This window comes from Suricata suricatta, chromosome 14 (assembly GCF_006229205.1).
Source record: "Suricata suricatta isolate VVHF042 chromosome 14, meerkat_22Aug2017_6uvM2_HiC, whole genome shotgun sequence".
Taxonomy (NCBI): Eukaryota; Metazoa; Chordata; class Mammalia; order Carnivora; family Herpestidae; genus Suricata; species Suricata suricatta.
In genome coordinates, this window is record NC_043713.1 from 5385470 (window position 1) to 5406890 (window position 21421).

General features: G+C 38.3%; 1 long non-coding RNA gene across 1 annotated transcript; it reads right to left on the reverse strand.

Moving 5' to 3' along the window:
• Window positions 1-2456: 2456 nt before the first annotated feature.
• LOC115278242 lies at window positions 2457-15761 on the reverse strand. Its single transcript, XR_003902776.1, has 2 exons — window positions 15583-15761; window positions 2457-2742 (listed from the first exon to the last, which is right to left on the reverse strand). It is a non-coding gene; the product is annotated as an uncharacterized LOC115278242 (long non-coding RNA).
• Between the last annotated feature and the right edge of the window lie 5660 nt (window positions 15762-21421).

Consider the following 21421-nt stretch of genomic DNA (forward strand, 5'->3'; position numbering starts at 1 on the left):
GATTTTGGAGTCCTTTCATGAAACCAGATGGGTTCTAATTAATGCAGTAGCTGTACACAAGCCTACATTTTTTTATTCCTAACTGGCAGCCTGAGATCCATTTGGGATTTACCTAATGAGTCTATCCCTGGAAACTATCCTTTGCATTAATTAACTGTATGGGCTGGATAAGAGGAACACGTAGAGGGTTGTTGAAATTGAGGAGACAATGACTTCCCAATTCTTTGGACCTTTTTAAACTTTTTAAACTTTTTAAACTTGAAAATTGTTTTTATAAGAAGAAATAATATTCCCAGCACTCTAGAGAATTCCCTAGCCTTGAGAGTGTGGCCAAGAACATTCCCCCTTTTTGTTTAATGATAGGGTCTCAATTTTGTCTGGAGCTTCGATTAGCCCCATGAAGGGTTCACCCCGTCAGGCAGGCAGATCCCTGTGAATGAGCTCTAGTCAATGATGCCCATGTATGTCTGCTGACTGTGGCTTCTGCGAAGGCCATTGTTTTTGGCCAAAAAGGAATCAAGTCGATCTTCACTTTTACTTTCTCTTCTTTCCACTTGGACTGTAGACACGATGCCTGAGAGTGAAATTGTTATTTTGATATTATAAGGAAAAAGTCTCCACGAGGAGGGTGGCAGAGTAGAAAACATGTATAGAGTCCAAGACAGATTGGCCTCATGTGTGCATGTACCTCTCTGGGCTGGCCAGTGCGGTTAAAAATCCAAATCCCTATTTGGCTAATCATTGATATCCCAAACCCCAAGAGTGTCTGAGCTCTCTATAAAATGTTTTTGTCAATTAACTAAAGAAAGTCTTAGACGTTAAGAGTCACCTTTGCTTGCATGACACGAGTTTGCTTATTTCCATGAAAAGATAGGAGAACAAAGTCCAGTCTCTCACTTGCACCCAGCATACCCACAGTCCCCTCACACAGACCATTCGAGACTGAGGAAGACATCCCCAAACACTTAAGGATCACAGGAAAGGTTGCCAATCTTTCAACTCCAATACACATTCAAAATCACATAGTCCAGATTTTAAATTTGGTTTGTCTTTCTGGACCCTGAGAGAAATGAGCATTTTCTTGACAATGTTCCATGGGATGTCTAGGGCCCTATCCTCCTCTGAATCTTCTCTGCAGTCCTTGAATCCAACTTTTATGTTTTTATGTAACTTCTTTTTGAAACTTGAAAGCAATTCTCTCTTTTCATCTCACGAGCAACAGTCTGATTTTTCTTTTGAGGCCATCATACCAACACAAAGCCTGACTTTCTTCCTCGGCCATGTTTTAAAGTATTTTGTATTTGCTTGTTCATATTTTTTAAAAAAACATTCATATTGTTTTGCTAAGAAGAATATGGGTGTTGGTTATTAAAACACATGGACTTGTTTTCACTTTGTTGTAAGAAAGGAAGAAACAGTGTATGTATACATTTTGATATGGATTTATGTCTAGTTTTATATATCTAAAAATAGCCATTTTATTTGGTGCTATTAATTAAATTTCTACATTTGAGGGCAGATATAGTCTTTAGAAATGTCTTCAAATATCAGAATCACAGAAGATTTTGAAGAGACAGCAAGTGTTACAAAGTGGGAAAATCAGATGGGCGGGCAGGCACTTTGCTCTTCTGTAACCATTTATATCTCTGCATCTCCCTGATTTTTCATCTATTAAACAGAAATGAGACACTGTGGTCATCATGTGGCTTTGAAGATTAATGGGACTGTAAATGTAGGCTACATGAGACAACAGAGAAATGCTGGGAAACGGTAGAGTCGTTGATTTTCTGGTGAGAAAGAAAACACATCTTAATTTATAGATTGTGGACCCTAATATTTTAAACAAAAGTTTATCTGAATTTTCATAATTGTGGTTTGCCTTAGATTTCTTCTCAGTGTCTATCCTGGTGAGTATTAATTCAGGCAATGAGCTCATTATCCGAGATAGTGGCACGTTACTATCTGATGATTACAGCCAATGACACAACAGACAATGAGTACTCTACAATCAACTCAAAATAGGGTTTTCTGGTGTGGTAAATGCCTCACACAACACGCCACTGGCAGCACCCCCTGCAGTGTGGTTTCAGATTGACTCACTTTCAAGTATTTCCTTTTTTGCAAGTGAAATCATCTGTAGATAGTTAATGTGAGAGAAAACAAGTGGAAAGAGGTGGTTAGTGTAGGAGCTTGGGATACAGCTGAAGATCATTAACCTAAATTAGCATTCGCCAGCCCACAGAGACACCAAGCAGAATAAGCCAGGGAGGTTCCTATTTAGATTCCACAGTATATACAACCCTGTAGTGTGAATACCTATTACTTGATCCCTCTGTTAGGGGTGAATTTTTATACTTTAGAATCAGTGTCAAGACCGTGTTTAGAATACAGAAAGGAGAAATGCATTTGCCTTATCCTGTTCATTTTTCAGAAATCACAGACTATCAAGTAATAGATAAGAATAGGTAAATGCCATGCTTTTTAATTTCTACAAGAAAGAAAACGCCAGTTTCAGCACTTAATTTTTATATACTCCTCTGACTAGGTAAGTTATTTTTTTTCTTCACTATCCAACTATTTTGGCATGAGATACAGTGTTGTCTGTATCTGAGGGGTGGATATTGCTTTAGGAAACAATCTGAGGTTGAAAATGTCCTTGGTATAAATAACCCACATCTCTGTGTTCATATTAGTGCTCTTCTCTCCATGCAGGATGTCTCTTTCTAATCCCAGGAAAACACGCTGAAATGACATACAGAAAATACAGCAAAAAATATGAACACCATTAACTATTTAATGATGTATTTCTTTTTTTTCACATTTCTTATTTTTATTTCAACATTTAAAATATTCACAGATGGAGTATTAGATTCATTGACATCTCCATGGAAGATGTACCAAACAAAGCATACAGGTTATTCCACAATTACAAAATTACATATTTGTGACTATGTGAATGTTTTACCCCTAGACTTTATCTGGAAAATATCACTTGGGGGAAAAAAAAAACTTTTGAGTTTTTTCACTGGATTAATTTCCATAAAAAGTAAATAGCAAAGAATTTCAAGAGATGCCTAAATATTAGCCAGTGCTTTCCTAAATTTTCAAACTTGTATGTGCTCTTCTGACATAACTCAGTCAGAAACACTTAAGTAACATCCAATTCTTTCTCTTTTCCCCTCAATAGCCAAGCCAGGATGTACATACTGTGTTTCCTACGTCTTTTTTTTTCCTATGCAGAAATAGGCACATCACCACAGCAATTTGACTAGATAATGATGTATTTCTTAAAAGCTATACTTTAGAGTCACATATTAGGTGGAATCAGATAATGCAATTCTCTTGAAAGAATTCTCTTGAAAGTATTAGGTGTGAGACTTTCATCAAGTTTTTAAAAATATTTTTTAAGGAGGGTTGGAATTGAGTTATTATTTAAACATACTTAAATATTAAAAAAATGTGTGATCATTTAAGTATTTTCTTCTAATAGCTACAGTTTAATAAGTGCTTACTATATACCAGGAATTGTGCTCATTGAGTTATGAGAATTCTCCTATCTGACACAGCAACACTATGAAATAAGTATTATTATTTTCTCCATTTTAAAGATCAATTTTCTGAGGCTTAGAGAGATTGAGAGTCTTGCCAAAGTCAACTTGGCTGGGATTGAAGCCATACCTGTTTAACAACAAAGCTTGTATTTTTAGTGACATTGATGTTCTTCTATGACATTCTGCCAATGTTTTATATTCTTATTTCTTTTCAACAAGACTTTTAGCCCTATGCTTTTGGCTAATACTCTTAGGATTTTAAAAATAGTTTATGGGGGTGCCTGAGTGGCTCAGTCGGCTGAACACCAAGCTCTTGATTTCAGCTCAGGTCATGATCTCATGCTTCAGTTCATGAGTTCAAGCCCCAAGTCAGCATAGGGCCTGCTTGGGATTCTCTGTCTCCCTCTCTCTCTGTGTCTCCCCCACTGGATTGCCAGCTCTCTCTCTCTCTCTCTCTCTCTCTCTCTCTCTCTCTCTCTCTCTCTCAAAAATAAATAAATAAATAAATGTTTAAAAATAAAAACATAAAAATAGTTTCTGAAGTTTTATGTAATAAGTACATGACATTAAAGTACTTCTCTTTGGTTCAAACAATGTAATCGTACAGAGACACATCATTGAGTCTGTTCAAAATGGCATGGTTTGTAGGACTGCCCCTGCAGAATTCTTCATGTGATGAACTTGACCCTTCTGCCTTAAATCCATGCATTTCTGGTTGAAGAGAAAATCCTAGGACAGGGGTCTGTGATTGAACTCTCCTCCTCTGACTTAAAAGCCTGTAAGTGCCTTTGTGCATAATGGGCCATATGGGTTTTGCATCTGGTCCTATTGGTGATTTGGGGATTTCCAGGATAATAACGTATCATGAGGTTAGTAAACCTAAAATGTAAGCTGGCTTGAAAATAATGTCCTTAGGAGCCTTCAGCCTTATCACTGACTCCAGTTCCCCATCTAGAAAGTGGAAACCATAATATTTAGCTGTGCCCCAGTGGGACATTGTGAATGGATAATTACAAAGATTCAGCTTATTTAAGTTGTAGATAGTTGCTAAGCATCTTTTTAACCTCTGCTCTGCACGGCCAGAGTGATAGAGGCAATGAGCTAATGGGTTTCTTCCATTCTAAGTGCTTGATCTTTAGAGTCTGAACTTTTGCACAAAAGGGTACTTGGTGAAAATCAAGTAGAATGGAATGTGTTACTAAAACAAAAAGGGCTGATTGGTTCAAAATAGGGCATTTGCCATTGAATATCCACTACAGTAGGCCTTACACAGTCTTTCCCCAGCTTCCTAGCACCCATTTTTCATTTACTCCACATCAACCAGAATGGGCTCTTTGCTGTTCCTCAAATGGCAAAGCCCTGCTATTTTTCCTGGTAAGTTCTTCCCCACAATATCCACAGTGTTGGCTCACTGACTCAAGGTCTCTGCTCACCTGTCATCTGGACAGAGATGACCTCCATAGGCACCCCATCTAAAAAGCCCCATTCCATTATCTTTTGCCCCTTACAATCCCTCCAGGCTTCCACTCCCAGTTTTTAGCCTGTTAGCTATTTACTTATAAACTTAATTTACTATATAAACACCAAAAGAGAGGGCAACAGAAACATGTGTCTTTGATCTAGCATTAGTTTTATCATGTAATTTTATTATCATACACATATGAACTCATTTTAAACTTTCTGTGGGATGCATAAACTAGTGTAGACTGAAGTTCTGAAAGACCTGAGTTCTAATCTGAATAAGACATTTACCAACTGAATGTTGTTTGTACTATAAATTCAGGGATAGTAATGCCTACTTACATATTTTTTTCTCTTGTGAGTTAATTAAGATCATTCTAAGACATCTAAGAAAATTACTAAGGTATACCAGGATCTAATATGTGTTAGTTTTCCTTCTTCAATGAGCAAGATACATAAATCTTTATTTACCCTGGGAATAAGCCAAATGTTTCAAATATCTACTATTTTCTCCTTTCAATGACTTGCTAAGTCACTTCTAGATACTCTGAAGATATTTCTGCTGTTGATGAAGCTCGAAAGTCCCCTTCTTCCAGCTACGCCTTACTCATTCTTGTGGCTCTTTTTGTACCTTTTCAGTACTTTAACTTTATTACTTGATCTTCTTGTCTCCCAACAATCGCATCAGTGTTGGTGTTTCTAAGGATTCTGTTCTTGTTCTTTTACTCCCCCTGTTCCATAAATGTTCTCCAAGTGATTTTGGACATTGTCTTCTTTTTACTGTAATCCACATGCTAATGACCCCCAGCCCAGCCCTCTCCTCTAAGACTTGGGCTCCTATTTTCAATCAGTGCCCTGCCAGCTTTCTTTTGATTATGCCTCTCCTAATGTTGAAAAGTGGAAAAGCTGCTACCCCCTAGTGAAGTTGGTCTTTTTGCCATATTTGCCTGAGAGCTGGATTGGGGGGAAGTAGGAAAAGGGAGAAGACAGAGCTGAGTTCAAGTTACTAGTTAATGTGGCAGCAACAAATGAGAGGACGGGGTGGCAGAAATGTCTTGACTCTCAAATATGGTGTTGTTTACACAGACAAGTGACTTTACAGAGAAGCCTGGCAGATGCTACCTTAAGTTAGCTTTAAGTTAACATCAACAGAGATTTTCAAATCAAACTTGATAGGACACAATGAAAAGAATACATTATCCTTTGCTATGTTTGCTTCTCAGATGCATAACCCGAGTCAAATCATATAAAGACATGAGATAAAGCAACATGAAGAGATAACTGGCTGGCAATATTCGAAAGCATCAAAGTTGAAGAACGATCAAAAAAGAGACATAATTAATTTTAAAGCATGATTTTGATCTGAATCGTTTTGCTAGAAAGAATGCTGTTGAAGTCATATTTCCTTTGTAGACCTCAGTTTTTCCTTCTGTAAAATGAATAATTTGAGTTGTTTTTCAAAAATGACATCTGATCTTTATCAAGTACTTAGTTTACCTTGGTTCCATGTGTGTGCGCGTGCACACACACACACACACACACACCCACAAATGCTATTGGAACAACTGGAAAAATTTGAATTAACTCTGAGGATGATATTGTAGTAATTTATCCATTTTTGTTTCTTACTTTTAATTGGTCATATTGTGATTATATAGGAGAAGTCCCCAATAATAGGAAATACTGTAATAATTGGAATGATGGACACCATATTGACTACTTTTTCTGAAATAGTTTTGGAGAAAAAAGTTATTTGTACTGTACTTGCCGTTTTTGGGTAAAGCTTGGGACTGTTTCAAAGTAAAAATAACTTTAAAAAAATATAGAATTTTTCTAAATGTCAGATACCCATTGGAAGATCAAAGCCATATAGCAACATAATCAGATTTATAACTCTAAATGGTTGCTCTGGTAGCTCTCTGCAAAGTATATATGGAGAGTGAGAGAGTGGAAAGGTTGTAACACTCTTGGAATGTGACTTTTGGGGACAAATACAGTCAGATTCCCTACTGGAAGGACACAGTGCAAGAAAGCAGCCCATCCTCTAGGTTGAAATGGTTCCAGGCCAATCTCTCAAAGTGCCTGGCTCTATCGGGAGTCCCTGAGGAATGCAACCAGATGGAAAGCTACAGCAGCTGCCTACAAAATAGGTGCTACGTAGCTGTAGGGGAAGACGACTTCCTTATATATTTGGGAGATTGAACGGATGGAATCAGTTGAAAGGTTTGATCAAGGAAAAAGAGAGGAATCAAGAATCCCTCATGAGGTTTTAACCTGTAACTCTAGCAATGGCTGAGGGATATTATTTATAGGTGGAGAAGAGGGATGCAGAATCTGGGAAACAAAATCAAGAATTCATATCTTGTTATCAGTAGGCAATTCACTAAGAAGAAACTCAATGATCAATACGTATAGATTAATATTCAACTTCATTAGTACTCAGAAAGTAAGCAAAGCATTCTTGATAAGCAAGATCTTTTTCTTTCAAATTTGATTCCTATTATTGATGTTTTAGGTACAGAGATGGGTTCTTTTTACACTGATAGTAGGCAGATGAATTGGAAAAGTCTCAATGGAGAGAAAACATGACTCTAATATGAATCCAGTAATTCATACTTTCTGAAAAAAAGCAATTCTACTTTTATAAAGTCACCTAAATGAAATTACTAAGCATGTAAAAAAATATTTAGCTATACAGATTTTTCCTCTAATGTAGCTGTAAATACAAAAAAGTATCCAGTACATTATTCCAACTACCCATATAATGGGATGCTATACATTTGCAATAAACAGAGGAGTTGGTCCTGTTTTCTGGAGTTTCCAATGTGTTAATGCAAAAACTGGCCCTGAGGTTCTCAGCCTTAACACCTGTCACTAATGGAAGCCAGGATGAAAAAGTGAGAGAGAACAACTAAGAGCCAGTCAGGTTTTCTTTCAAGAGAGTCATCACCCAGTAGGGACCACAGTAAAAAGTGCTTTCTGAGCTCCTGGAATTGGAACAAAAAGGGTGAAGGGAGGAAGGAGGCTGGTCAGAAGGAGAGAAAGATTACATCTTTTTCCCTTCCCAAGCCGAGTGAGATGGGATGGAAAAAGCTATTTATAGACACCATGGTTTCTGCAAACAAAACAACAAACAACAAAACCCAAAAACACGGGCTAAACACCGTGCCCCAAGCAAGCTATCTATTGAGCTGCAGAAAAATATCATTTGGAGGTGGTCTGCACTCCAAAGAAACTGGGCAAGGAAGATAAATATGGCTCAAACCTATCCTACTGAAGGCGTTATCTTGATAATTTCCACTGTTGGGTGTTTGGGGGGCAGTGGTGTTTTGGGAAAAAATGTAGAAACACCACATGAAGAAGATCCCCCCTACTAAGAAAAAAAAATAACAAGAATTTGGCACCACTAAGATCAACTGTATCTGGTTTCCAAAACATACAGAAAGGTTCAGGTAAATGATTTGGCTTTTAATACTTTTGCCTCCTTCTTCAGTGAGAAGATGCTGACTCTAATAGGTACCCAAATCTTAGTGGTTTAACACACCACAATCTTGTGCAGATCTGAGGGGAAGGGCTCTGCACAATGTACTCATTCCAATCATGGTGGTCTTTGAGGGCCCAGAGGTCTCCCCGGAGCCTCACTCAGAGGGCCTTGTGGAAGGCTGACGTCTCTCTACAAGCAACCCATTGACTGCTCTCAGTCACATGGCCCCGCGGAAAGGGAGGTGATGTCGCCCAGGTTTTTGGCGAGCTGGTTCTGCCTGCCTGCATCCTTCCTCTCTAGCAGGGCCCTGGGATCCAGAGGAGCCACAGACAGCGTAGGGAGTTAGGGAAGAGAAAGGAATAGAAATAGAATGAAAAAAAATTCGAGTTCCTCTTCTCCCATTGAATCTTGGCCATGATCTGGGTGATAACTGGATTTCTAAATAACTGAAAACAAGATAACTGTAAAATAAAAATTAGCTGAAAAAGTTCTGTTATCTCTATGGGGGATGGGAAAGGGAGAGCAGACAGCTTCAAGATGGTGGTTAAAAAACTAGATGTTTCTCCTTTTGAGGCAAGACACTCAACCTAATTAATTAACCTGTTAAGTTGTTCCTTCCATAGGTTGAAATGTAATGCTGCCAACAAAAATTGTTGCATATTTAAATTGTATTTGCATGGGAGAATATTCTTGATGAACTATATTAGAAAACAAGTAATGTTACTTTTGCATAAGTGTGTGCAATTTACATTATAAGCATCAGTGTATGCATATGTGTATGTGTAATTTGCATAGAGAAAAGGGAAAGCATGTCCGTGGGAAGGATAAGACTAGTCATCTCTGGATGGTGGCATTTAAGTAAGCAAATATTCTTCTCTTTAGAATATGTGTTTATTAATTTTTACATACCTGTCATGACTTCAGGAAGGGAAGAATAAAAGTAAGAATGATGTTGTAAAAGAAACATGAACAAGTGAAGTTATAAAAATATGTTTTATGTCTACCTACCATATATGCCTTGATTCTTTAGTATGATTTTTTCAGTCTTAAACACGTGCAACACTAGCAATGATAATAAATAAGCAGAAACCAATAAGGATACTTGCCTTTAGATAAATAACATTTCCCATGAATCTTTTACCTCAACCAATCTCATTATATAGCTTTCATTTTTTATAGTTTCTATTACTCTAGTAAATACGAAATAAGAACTGTGAAACTTATTTAATAACGTGTTTCCGTGGTGGTAGAAAATGGTGTCCCTTACCATTTTGTGTGGGAAATTTGCATTACAAGAAATTGTAGACACCCTTTCCAGCATGTAGGTGGCACACAGAACCAGCCAAGTCCATGGTCTTGGCCAGAGGAAAAGCACTCAGCCTGCCAAGCTTAGCCAACTCTCAGGACTCAATAAATTTCCATAAACACACACTTCTTCAGCCAACGCAAGCTCCTTTGCATGGTCTGTGGTCGGCTCCCAGAGGGCTTACAGCATCAGAACCACTGGTCTCTCAGAATAACACCAATGGGTCCTCAAATATAAATTACAAGTATGGCTGTCCATTCACTGACTTGATCTTGATGTAGTTTTCCTTTTAATGGTAGCCCATGCTTTTATTTGTGTGAGTCTGTCTTACTCATTGCACAGACTATGGAGAGATTTTACCAGATAAGATTTAAGAAAGCTGCATTACTACTATGCACTCTAATTCATAATATAAATGCAGTGTGTGTTATGATCAAAAATCAGTTGATTTGCTAATTGATTATTGGCATCCAATGGACATGGGGATAGTGTGCCTTGATTCCATGAAATTCCAACTGGGGAGAAATAATAGTGTATCTATCACATCCTAAGCGCTCCAGTTTTTTATATTTTCACTAGAATGGTATTGTACATTTAAGACATCAGGGTAGATCTAGTTATATCACATCTAAATCTATCTATCTATCTATCTATTCCTGATACTCAGTCAAAGCTAAAGCCATAGATTCCATTATTCCCAGGTATAGTTACTAATTATTTTGTTCATTAAGATTGCATTGAATGTGCATCTTGCTTTAGGTAGTATTGACATTTTAACAATATTTGTTTTTCCAATCCACAAGCATGTGATATTTGTCCATTTCTTTGTGCCTTCTTCAATTTCTTTCATAAGTTTTCTATAATTTTTAGCATACATGTCTTTTACATCTTTGGTTAGGTTTATTCCTGGGCATTTTATGGTTCTTGGTGCAGTTGTAAATGGGATCCGTTTCTTGATTTCTCTTTCTGATGCTTCATTATTGGTGTAGAGAAATGCAGCCGATTTCCACACATTGATTTTATATCCTGTGACTCAGCTGAATTCATGGATCAGTTCTAGCAGCTTATTGGTGGAGTCTTTCAGGTTTTCCATGTAGACCATCATGTCATTTGTGAAAAGTGGAAGTTTGACTTCTTCTTTGCCAATTCAGATGCGTTTTATTTCATTTTGTCTGATTTCTGAGGCTAGGACTTCCAAAACTAAATTAAACAACAGTGGTGAAAGTGGACATCCTTGTCATGTTCCTGATCTCAGGGGGAAATTCTCAGCTTTTTCCCACTGAAGATGATATTAGGTGTGCGTTTTTCATATATGGCTTTTCTGATGTTACAGTATGTTCCTTCTATCCCAACTTTCTTGAAGGTTTTTATTTTGTTCCTTAAAATGAAATATAAATACTACTATACTATTTAAGAGAATTATTTGGTTTATATACATATTTTTATTGTTTATTTATTTTTGAGAGAGAGAGAGAGAGAGAGAGAGAGAGAGAGAGAGAGAGAGCATGAGTGGGGGAGGAACAGAGAGAGACAGACTACCTGGGACAGAGGACTCTGCCCTGACTACAGCAAGTTGATGCAGGGCTCAAATCCACAAACATGAGATCATGACCTGAGTTGCAGTCAGATATTCAACCAACTGAGCCACCTAAGTGCCCCTATCAGGTTTATATTTTTAAGTCCGTTGATAGAGTCACAAACAAAAATATAAGTTCTCTATTTAAAAATCAAAGCTTTGCCAAACTTGGGAAAGTGCGAATTTTCCTGAAATATCAATTTGATATTTCTAAGAAATTTATTTCTGTCAGGACAGCTCTGGGAATGGAACCTCCCTTTTGAAAATATGAAATCAACAGCCTGTCCCTTGCTTCATGCATTGCCATGCCCTGGAAGTCGTCCACACACATCAAATGGTGTTTTAAAAACACTCAGAGAAACCACTGTTTGCAAAACTCAAATCATGAATTTTCTTTTACTGTGACTAATGGCTCTCTAAGTTGCACCCTCAGCTAAATTTAGATTTTATTAAACCTTCAGTTTCCTATCACAGGAACTCAAAATAGTTTATGGTATTATTCTGGAGGCTGGTTGTTACCAACCTCCAGACCTTGTTTAATAGAATATGAACCCATCTTGAAAACCATGAGAGAAAACTGCTTTCAATGGTGAAAAATCACTGGGTTGAATGTTTTTTTAACTACAAGATAGTCCCCAACATGGTACCCGAGTGGGATGTCACCATGATGCTGCTTTATGTCAGTGTCAGCATTGCCTTCTGCACAGCAAAGCTTCACGGAACAGGTGGCATTTGAGTAGGCACTTAACTAGGTGGAGGTATGCTGCAGGAGAACAGAGAGGAGGAATGATCTGATCGGGGAAACAATGTGCAGAACGGTGTAGTTGCTAAGGTGGGTATTGTGTTCCCACCACCATCCGCATCGGACGGTGTGCATGGGGCCAGATGGTGGAGGGTCTTGGAGCCATGCTAAGGGATTTACAATTTATCTATAGGCAGTTGGATGACAAGGAAGGTCATGCATAAGAAGCAATATGAACAGAAGATCAGAGCAGCAAAACTGCGAAGTAAGAGGGTTATTCTGCTCACTATTTGTAAGATGACTTTGAAAGAGGCAAGTCTGGATGTGTGGGAGCCAGTTAGAAAGTTCTAGAAGAATAAAACCGGCCCTGTGTGTTCACACTTAATTGTTTAGGATATGTTTTCACACGTTGTACAGTTAGTTCCCTGGAGTAGCTCACCCCTGAGAAGACAGAGGGGCCAGAGAAGTCTAAAGGCTGGCAGAAGACAGCGGTGGTGGTAGGTAGGTGGCTGTGCTGGGGTTCGAACCTGAGAATCGGCATCAAGTTCCCACTCGGCTCTGGGGTCAGTGTCCAGAACCTGGCACATCCTGGGCAGGCCAGTAGCCTCCAGTTTCTGCATGTCCCTGACTGCCCTGCGTGCCAGGCTGAAGACATGTGGACTTGTGCAAACAAATTGAAAAAACCAATTAGAGTTCTATGTGACAAAAGCAATTTGGGGAGAAGGATAAGCAGTCTGATCATAAATAAATTGAAAATTGGTAGAAGCAGTTTCTATGGTCAGCTCTGCTACTGACTTGCTGTGACTCTGAGTAAATCACTGAATTGTGTGATTTCCCCATGTGGAAAATCAAGCACCAAATGATTTTTGAGGACCCTCTAGCTTCAGAGATTCCGTTTATATTTCAAATTGAAAGTATCTGCCTAAAGGCGCTAATATATTGTTCACAGTTTCCCAATAAACTACTTTCCAGTAAATGAACTGCCTAGCCTAAGGCAATTTGAATAAGAATCTCTCTCTCTCTCCCTCTCCTTCTCTCTCAATCGTTTCTCTCTCTCTCTCTCCCCATTTCCTAATTTTAGATTAATGCTATACTAATTTTATGCTAATTATCCTATCTGTTGCACTGACTTCTGACTTGATTGGTCGTATAAGTCATAATCCCCCACTTGCCCTATTGCCTCAGGTGAATTATGGGACTTTGCACTTGCTGCCTGGGCACATAGGGGAGGGCAGGTCTGTGGCGCCGTTGCGGAGGGCTCCCAGGAGAAGCCATTTCTTGGCACAGTTCCTTTGCGGGGACTGTTGTCTTATCTGCATGGGACAGTTGACTGGTGAAGTCGTGTATTTTGCTGATTGATCTTGCACATATTTTGAAGTCTGTTTATACCTGTCAGTGAGTTTTATAACATCTCCCTTATGTTTTACACCAGCAGTATTAAGTAGAGTTCATGGTGTCCGTTTGCTATTAGGAATAGCGGATGACATTTCTACTCTTTTTTGTCACATAACAATTACTGGCAGGGTTTTAAGGTACCCTTCACAGCGACTAATGAATTACAGTGGGTCAGAGGAAGCCATTCAGATCACACGGTCACATCAATTTGCCAGAAATTTGTTTAAAATGAAACAACCTTGTCATCCCCTCTGATGAGACATGAAAAAAAAAATCTATAAATCCCTCCCAGTGTGTTAACTCAGTGTTTTAAAATGTTTTGCCAGGTACTTAGAAAGTACCTCAATGGCCTTTCTTTCTCTTTGAAGTTGAACTGTCCTTATTGTCATCAGGGTTGTGGAATGAAATCTCTGTTGTTCTCTAAACAATAAAGCCCTTCACTGGAGGAAGCTGCTTCCAATTTAAGGAAAGGTAAATACATTTGGTAATAGCCTACTTACTTCCCTACAGTGTCTACAAAGGACTTGCAAATGAAAATATTTGTTGGCTTTCAATTGAATTCTCCTTGATGCAGACAGTAATAAAACATTTAAAGCACCACAAAAACTAATGCATTAATAAATGGTAATCATTATTACTAATTACTGAAAACATACTTTAAAACTGTGTACAATCACATCATAATAGGAAGGAACTATATTCTGTGACAGAGACTCAGAGTCAACCTTAGCTTCTGTTGTAAATCTGAGTTTATTGGCTTTCTTTTTAATCCTCTAGGGATCATTCTCTGAATCCTATGACTATATTTGGTTCAGTGTGTTTGTAGTTTCATTCAGTTCAAAATACTTCTTTTATTTCCCTTGAGACTTCCCAATTGACCTAAGGAAGATTTAGAGGCATAGCGTTTCGTTTCCAAGAGTTTGGAGATTTTCCTAGCTCTTTCTGTTATTGATGTATAGCTCAGTTCCACTGTGGCCAAGGAGAACCTGGTCTGTCATTTCAATTGTTTTAAATATCCCGAGGTTTGTTTTCTGGCTCAGGGTGTGGTCTACCCTGGTAAATGTGTCAAGGGCACTGGAGCAGAATGTGTATCCCATTGTTGTTTGAAGTGTTCTGGAATTATGGAGCAGTCCTCTTGGTTGGTGGTGCTGTTGGGTCCTTCTCTATCCTTGCTGATTTTCTGTCAACTGTTCTATCACTTGGTTAGAGACAGGTGCTGGTGGCCTCCAACTGGAAGTGTGGATTTGTCAATCTGTCCCCATAATTCTGTCTATCCTGGCCACATTATCATATTTTGCAGCTCCTTTTTGGCACACACTCATTTGGGGTTGCTATGACTCCTTGATGGATCATTCTGTAATGTCCTTTTCTGTCCCTGGCAATTTTCTTTATCCTGAAGTCAATGGTAACTGATTTTAATAGCACTACTTCTGCTTTCCTTTCATTAATGTTTGCATGGTAGATCTTTTTTCATTCCTTTATTTTTAAGCCACCCATGTTATTTATTTGAAGTGGGTTTCTTATAAACACCTTATAGGTTGTGGGTCAAGTTTCTTGGTTTACTTTTAGTGTTCATTTGTTTATTTTGCTTTGCTATTTTTATATATCGAGTTTTGCAAATCTCTCTATTTTATTTGGTATATTTAGGCCATTCAAATATAACGTACCTGTTGATATCTTTGGACTTAAGTCTACCATTTTGTGTTTTGCTTTTGGTTTGTTCTGTCTGTTTTTCATTTATCAGCCTTTCTGGGAGCTAAAGAATTTTTAGAATTTATTTCAATTTATCCATATAGCATTTGGGTAGATCTTCATGTATAACTTTTAGTGGTTGCTCTAGGATTTTATAACTCTAACAATACAGTGTACTTTTGACATTTCTATCAGTTGGAGGAAATATGGAAACTTTACTTATCTTTATGTTACTGTGCTCTTCCCTGTTTTTAATATAACTGTCTTAAATATTTCATGTACATGCTTTGAAACGACATAAGGCAGTCTTCCATTTTGCTTCATCAAATGTAATATAGAAAACCCTAGAGGAGAAGGAAAGTCTGTTGTACTTACCCATATTTGTACTTTGTGCGTTCTTCCTTTCCTTTTGATTCCACAGTTGGTTCTTGGTTGCTTCATTTCAGTTTAGAGAACACCCTTCAGCCATTTCTAGAGGAGCTGTGACACATACTCTGAGTTTTCTCCATCTGCAAGTGTCTGGACTCCCCTTTCAGGACTGAAGGGCATTTTCACTGAATATGGAATTTAAGGTGGAGAGCCCTTTTCTTTCAGCACTTAAAATCCATTGTTTTCATGAGAACATCCCTGTCATTGGCATTCTCTCCCTCCCCCACCCCCCACAGTAAGATGCTGTTCACTACTTCCAACATTTTTTTTGGTCCCAACTGGTAAAATGTTCCAGATTCTCACAAATTTGACTATGATGTATCTTGAGCTGCATTTCTTCAGGTTCCTATTGTATATGGTTCTCACATTTCTTGAATACATAGATTTATGTCTTTGGCCAAATTTGGAAACTAGGTGGCCATTATTTATCAGCTACTTTTCCATTCGTGCCCCTCCCCCCATCTCCATCCAGGACTCCCATGGCACGTGGTCTAGGTCTTGTGCTGTAAGCACCTTGCCATTCATCCTCTGTGTGTTTTCTTCAGTCAACTTCCATCTTTTTTTTTTACATAACAGCAACATATAGTATTCTGTCTTCAAGTTCACTGGTTTCCTTCTGTTACTCCATTCTATTTTTGAACTGATCCATTGAGCTTTTTGTCTCAGTTACTATATTTTACAGTTCTAAAATTTCCATTTGTTTCATCTCTGTATCTTCTCTTTCCTTTCTGAAATCTCCTATCTTTTTTTTTTCATTTGTGCTTACAGTATGAAAGCATTTCAGTTGTGTCTTCTTTTAATTGCTTGTCAAGTAATTCTAGCACCTAGATGGTGTTTAGAATCTTTTGGTTGATTTTCTCATTTAAATTAAGTTGTTCCTGGTTCTATGATGAGTGACTTTCAAGGGAACCAGGACACAGTGAGTATTATATTGGGATACTCTGGGTCTTATATTCATTGTCTCCTTTAGCTGGTCTCTCCTCACACCCCTCAGCCAGGAGAAAGGAGAAATACCTCTTTATTGTCAGAAGGGATTGGAAATCCAGATTCACCATTCAGAGTCTGTTAACACTGGGGGAGTGTTACTCCATTTCCCTATTAGACCCTCAGTGTCTGAGAGGGATGGGGGCACCTGGTTAATGCTCCATGCTTGGCTACTAACATTAAGGGGGGTGGAGGAGTTGGCCTCATTACTGCCAGGCCCTAGTCCTTCGGTATAGAACCCAGCCGGGAGGTGTGGGGCATCTCATTACTGCTGGGGAGGGCTGGAAGTCCAAGATCTCCATGTGAAGGCACGTTTTTATTGTCCTGATGATACTATCCAGTGTGGAGCTGGGAACCTGGAGAAATCAGAAGTCTAAGCTCCTTATTCCCTTTGATGCTAGTGGTTAAATGAAACCTAATTTTTCTGGTATTTGCTGGAGTAGAGAGATTATCATCTAAAATGGTCTTCCTTCCCAGGACATTCTTTTCTAGATCCTTGAGCCAGAGACAGCAAGCTTTTCTGACTGTGCGCATTGAGGTTTCTGTTTTGCTGGTAGAATTCTTCAGCCTCACAAGTGGTTTATATGAGCCCAAAGGAAACCCAAGAACTCATTTAAACTCCTTTCTTGAGTTTCAAGGTCACTAGTTGGTCTGCCTTCTTCTAACTTTCAGAGTTTCCTTGTGTTTGTTTTATCTATAAGGGTCAGACTCTATTTAAGTGATTAGCAGGGGGAAGAGGAGGAAGAGTTTCATTGTTACCAAAGTAGAGGTCTCCTATATGATCATCTAAAAAAGAATATGTCTACAAGGCATGGCATTCCCATTAATTTATTAAAAAGGGAGAATGTCTATTTGTTGACAATTCAGTAAGCTCATGGTGTTATCTGCCCACAGCCAGCAGTGAAGATGGAGTAACAAGACCCTTGAGAGCCTGGGGTTGCGTTGTTGCTAAGGGATAGCCAGTGTTTATAGGGACTGAGTCACAGAGGAAATGAATTGGAGACCTGTTGCATTAGAATAATGGGCTCACATCACCCCCACAAATACGCACCCTCATGTTCCATGAGGGTAAACATGACTGATGTCACATTAAGAAGTGTGAAGAAAAGAGATTCCATTTTTGACCAAGACATTATGATGGTGATAATGATTATGATTACATTTGGATGATCTCCCACTTGTTCTGAAACCACTTCTAGTAACTTCCAATATTATGACCAAACTAAAACTGTACCCAGTTGTGACACTCACTGTGAACCACACTCTGCTGTGCTATTCTTGCTCAGATAACAATCTAATTCATGTTGTTTCATACTTGAAGGCAGAAGTGTACAGTTTGTGTGGCATCAACATTTTAGCTCACTTCCTTTAATGAAAAAAAGGTTGATGTAATTTGGAGACTTCAACATTGAAATAGCTAGCATAAGTGTTATTTATACTAGAGGAATGTTGGTTTCATCAAGAATAATTGAATATTTAGGTTTTGTGCATTAACATTCAATATTCATGATCTAGAGGCTTTTGGTTCACTGAGTTCCTGTGGTTTCTTTGTATCACTATTGATAAGCCTATTTCCTTGGGCAAAATTGACAAGAATTGAAGAAAGCTTTCAAAGAAGTGTTACTTTATTTACCTAACTTGGAAGACAGATGGTAAACCAAATCATAAAACTCTTTTGTTTTAGAGTTAGGAGGATCTTATGGGATCCAAACCATTCCACTAACATAAGATAGATAACCAATTTTTATTTTTATATTCACTTCCTGAGAGGATGAGTTCAAAAATTTAGGGGCAATGGGGGGGGGGTCAGTCAGTTAAGGGTCTGACTTTGGCTCAGGTCATGATCTCACAGTTAATGAGTTCAAGTTCCATGTCAGGCTCTGTGCTGACAGCTCGGAGCCTGGACCTTACTTCAGATTCTGTGTCTCCCTGTCTGTCTCCTCTTCCCTGCTCTGTCTCTGTCTCTCACAAAATAAACATTAGAAAATGTAAAAAGGACAGTAATTTAAAAAAGGTTTGTTAAAGTCAAGGTAAACTCTTTAAGTGATTGTCACACAAATTATCTGATTTCTGGCCTCATGTATATGTAGTAAATACCAATACCAAAGTATACAAGACTCAGACAGGGCAATGAGCTGCATTTAGGCAAAAGAGCCAAATTCCTATAGGTCATGGAAAGGGCATGACTCAGGAGAGATGCAGACTTGATTTTGAACTTCCATGGCAGATGTTTGATTTCTTACTTAGCCTCCATCATGTTTGTTGCCTTTGAGTATGTGGATTAAAAGATCACGGATACTAGAGATTTGGGTGATTAGGAATAAGCTTCTTTGGGGGAAGAGCACTGTGAAGCGTTTCCCCCCCTACAGTCTTATTCAACGTTTAGTGGCAACTAATGTAAAGGAAACAACATTTCAAGAGAACAACTTCCTACCCTGCTCTCAAGACTCATTTTACTCAATTAAAGAAAAATCACAGCTGTTCGTCTGCAGCTGTGGCCAGATGCCTTCTGCCAAGTGAGACGGTATCAGGAGGTTAAACTAGATCAAATCATCTGAAGCTTGCTGTGGGAATGAGCAGTACACTTTGCCTTTCCAGAACTCTGTTTGGTCTACCTCATCCTTTTCCAAAGTGGGACTAGAGATTGCAAACACCAGGGTGTGCAGGGTGTCCCTTTCCTAAGCCTTTGGTCAGCACCACTAATAACTGAAGGCTCCACCCATGGTTGTCATCATTGGAAACCTTCTTCTATTTTATTTAAAATTGGATGTAAAGACACTAAAATAAAAACAAATTTATATGTAAACAGTTAGGGAAATATTTCCCTGATGATGACATGATTTGAAATTGATTTTCAAAAACAGTCAAAGCTGAGGGAATAAAAAGTGTCACCAAATAGCTATAGACAAGCTCTTTTTAACAAACGATTGCCTGCAGTTTCTAGATTCTTGGGAAAGTTTAAGAGAGACATCTCCTGGCGAGAAGAGGGTATAGCTTGTTTATCAGATGAATGTTCAGTTTCAGGGAGGTAATAACACAACTATATTTCCATTGCCCTAAGATTTTATACCATAGGCTTCCAACAGGAACATGTTACCATAGTTATGAAGATTCATTTATGAAAATGTGCAAACACCATATGCTCAGAGAAGGCTAAGTTTAATTCAGAAGCTGAATACAGAAACCACTTGGGTAAATCAAACACGTCTTGTTCCACATATATACATAAATCATTTAACCAATGACGGATATTTTTGTGTGAAATGCCAATTTTTATTAGAAATTGTTAAACACTTCTATAAATGCTATATACAAAACCACAGGCACTATTATTTTATATGCTCAAAAACTAATATCTCGTAGAAATTGAGCTAGCACAGCATTATAACATAAAACATTACAGCTTGGTACAGACCGGAATTTGGAAATAGACAAAAAAAAATGAAGTATTGCTTATTGAAGTAATACAGCCAAAAGGCTAGTGGAGATACATAGATGACAACTGAACAGCTTCTAGAACATAATAGAAGCATGAGTTTCAGATCCTGCTCTGCCATGGCTGTGGATAAACAGTGTCAAGAGGTTGAAAGTCATTTAAAACTTACTAGAAGCTGAGTTGCAACAAAGCCTCACCAAGTCCTGATTTACTTAAATAAACTTGGCCTAACTCTCCATGCACATTAGCCTGGGTGTGTGTTGGGGACCTTGTATCAATCCTGTAGATCCACAAGGTACAAATATTGCAGTATTCGCATGGATGCTGGGTCTTAGTTCTGGGCATAGACTGGGGACTTACACCACAGATACTTATTTATCACAGTTTTGAGCCAGAGAAGGGCAAGTTCAAGGTCCTAGATGGCTGAGTTTCCTGTGAGAACCCTCTTCCTGGTTTTCACAAGAGGCCTTCTTACTCACATAGTGGAGAGAGAGAGAAAAATCTTATCTCTTCCTTTATTGCATCCTTCCATGATGGCCCCATCCTCATAACCCGATCTAACCCTAATCACCTCCCAACGGTCTCACCTCCAAATAACATCACACGGGGGAGTAGAATTCCAATATGAATAGTTAACAATACTGTATTGTGACTTAAAAAAGTTGTCAGAGAGTAGATCTCCCGTTTAGTGTGCTTACCACAAAAGAGAAGAGGTGTAGGGAAACTCTTGGGGGTGAGGGGTAGACTTACGACCTTAAGTGTGAAGATGGGTTCACAGGGTCAGGTGGAGGCTTTGTCATTATAGATCAATAAAGCTGTTAATTAAAAAATCATGTTTCTTATTAAGATTATTTAAAGACAGAATGGTAAAGGAGGCTTTATGTATTTGGGATAGTAAGGAGTCAATGTAGAAGTTAAGTAATTAAAATGAAGTTCTTCTTTTAGAAGTTTACTGCAATGCTTGATGACAAAATGACACGAATGCTCTGTTAAGAGCTTGAAGGATCTGAGATCTTAGCTTAATTGCAAGTCAACAAATTATCTTGGGATAGAGAGATAAATGGGAGAGAGATACACAGATAGATACACAGATGATAGATAGATATCAGAATCGTGCTGCTTCTATTGGATATCCCTGTTGGGAGAAGATTATTATGGACCCCTATCCTGTCCTTGTCTTTTCTACATATTTATCAATGACTTGAAAATCACTTATTCTTTATATAAGACATAGCTGAATGTGAGAGAAGAAACGTTGCACAGCTGAGTGAAGATGCCAAATTTTGTACTCAACAATTTTGAACAACAGGGCAAATTGTAAAATATTAAATGTAACGGTCATGAAGAAATGGACATTTGGGTAGA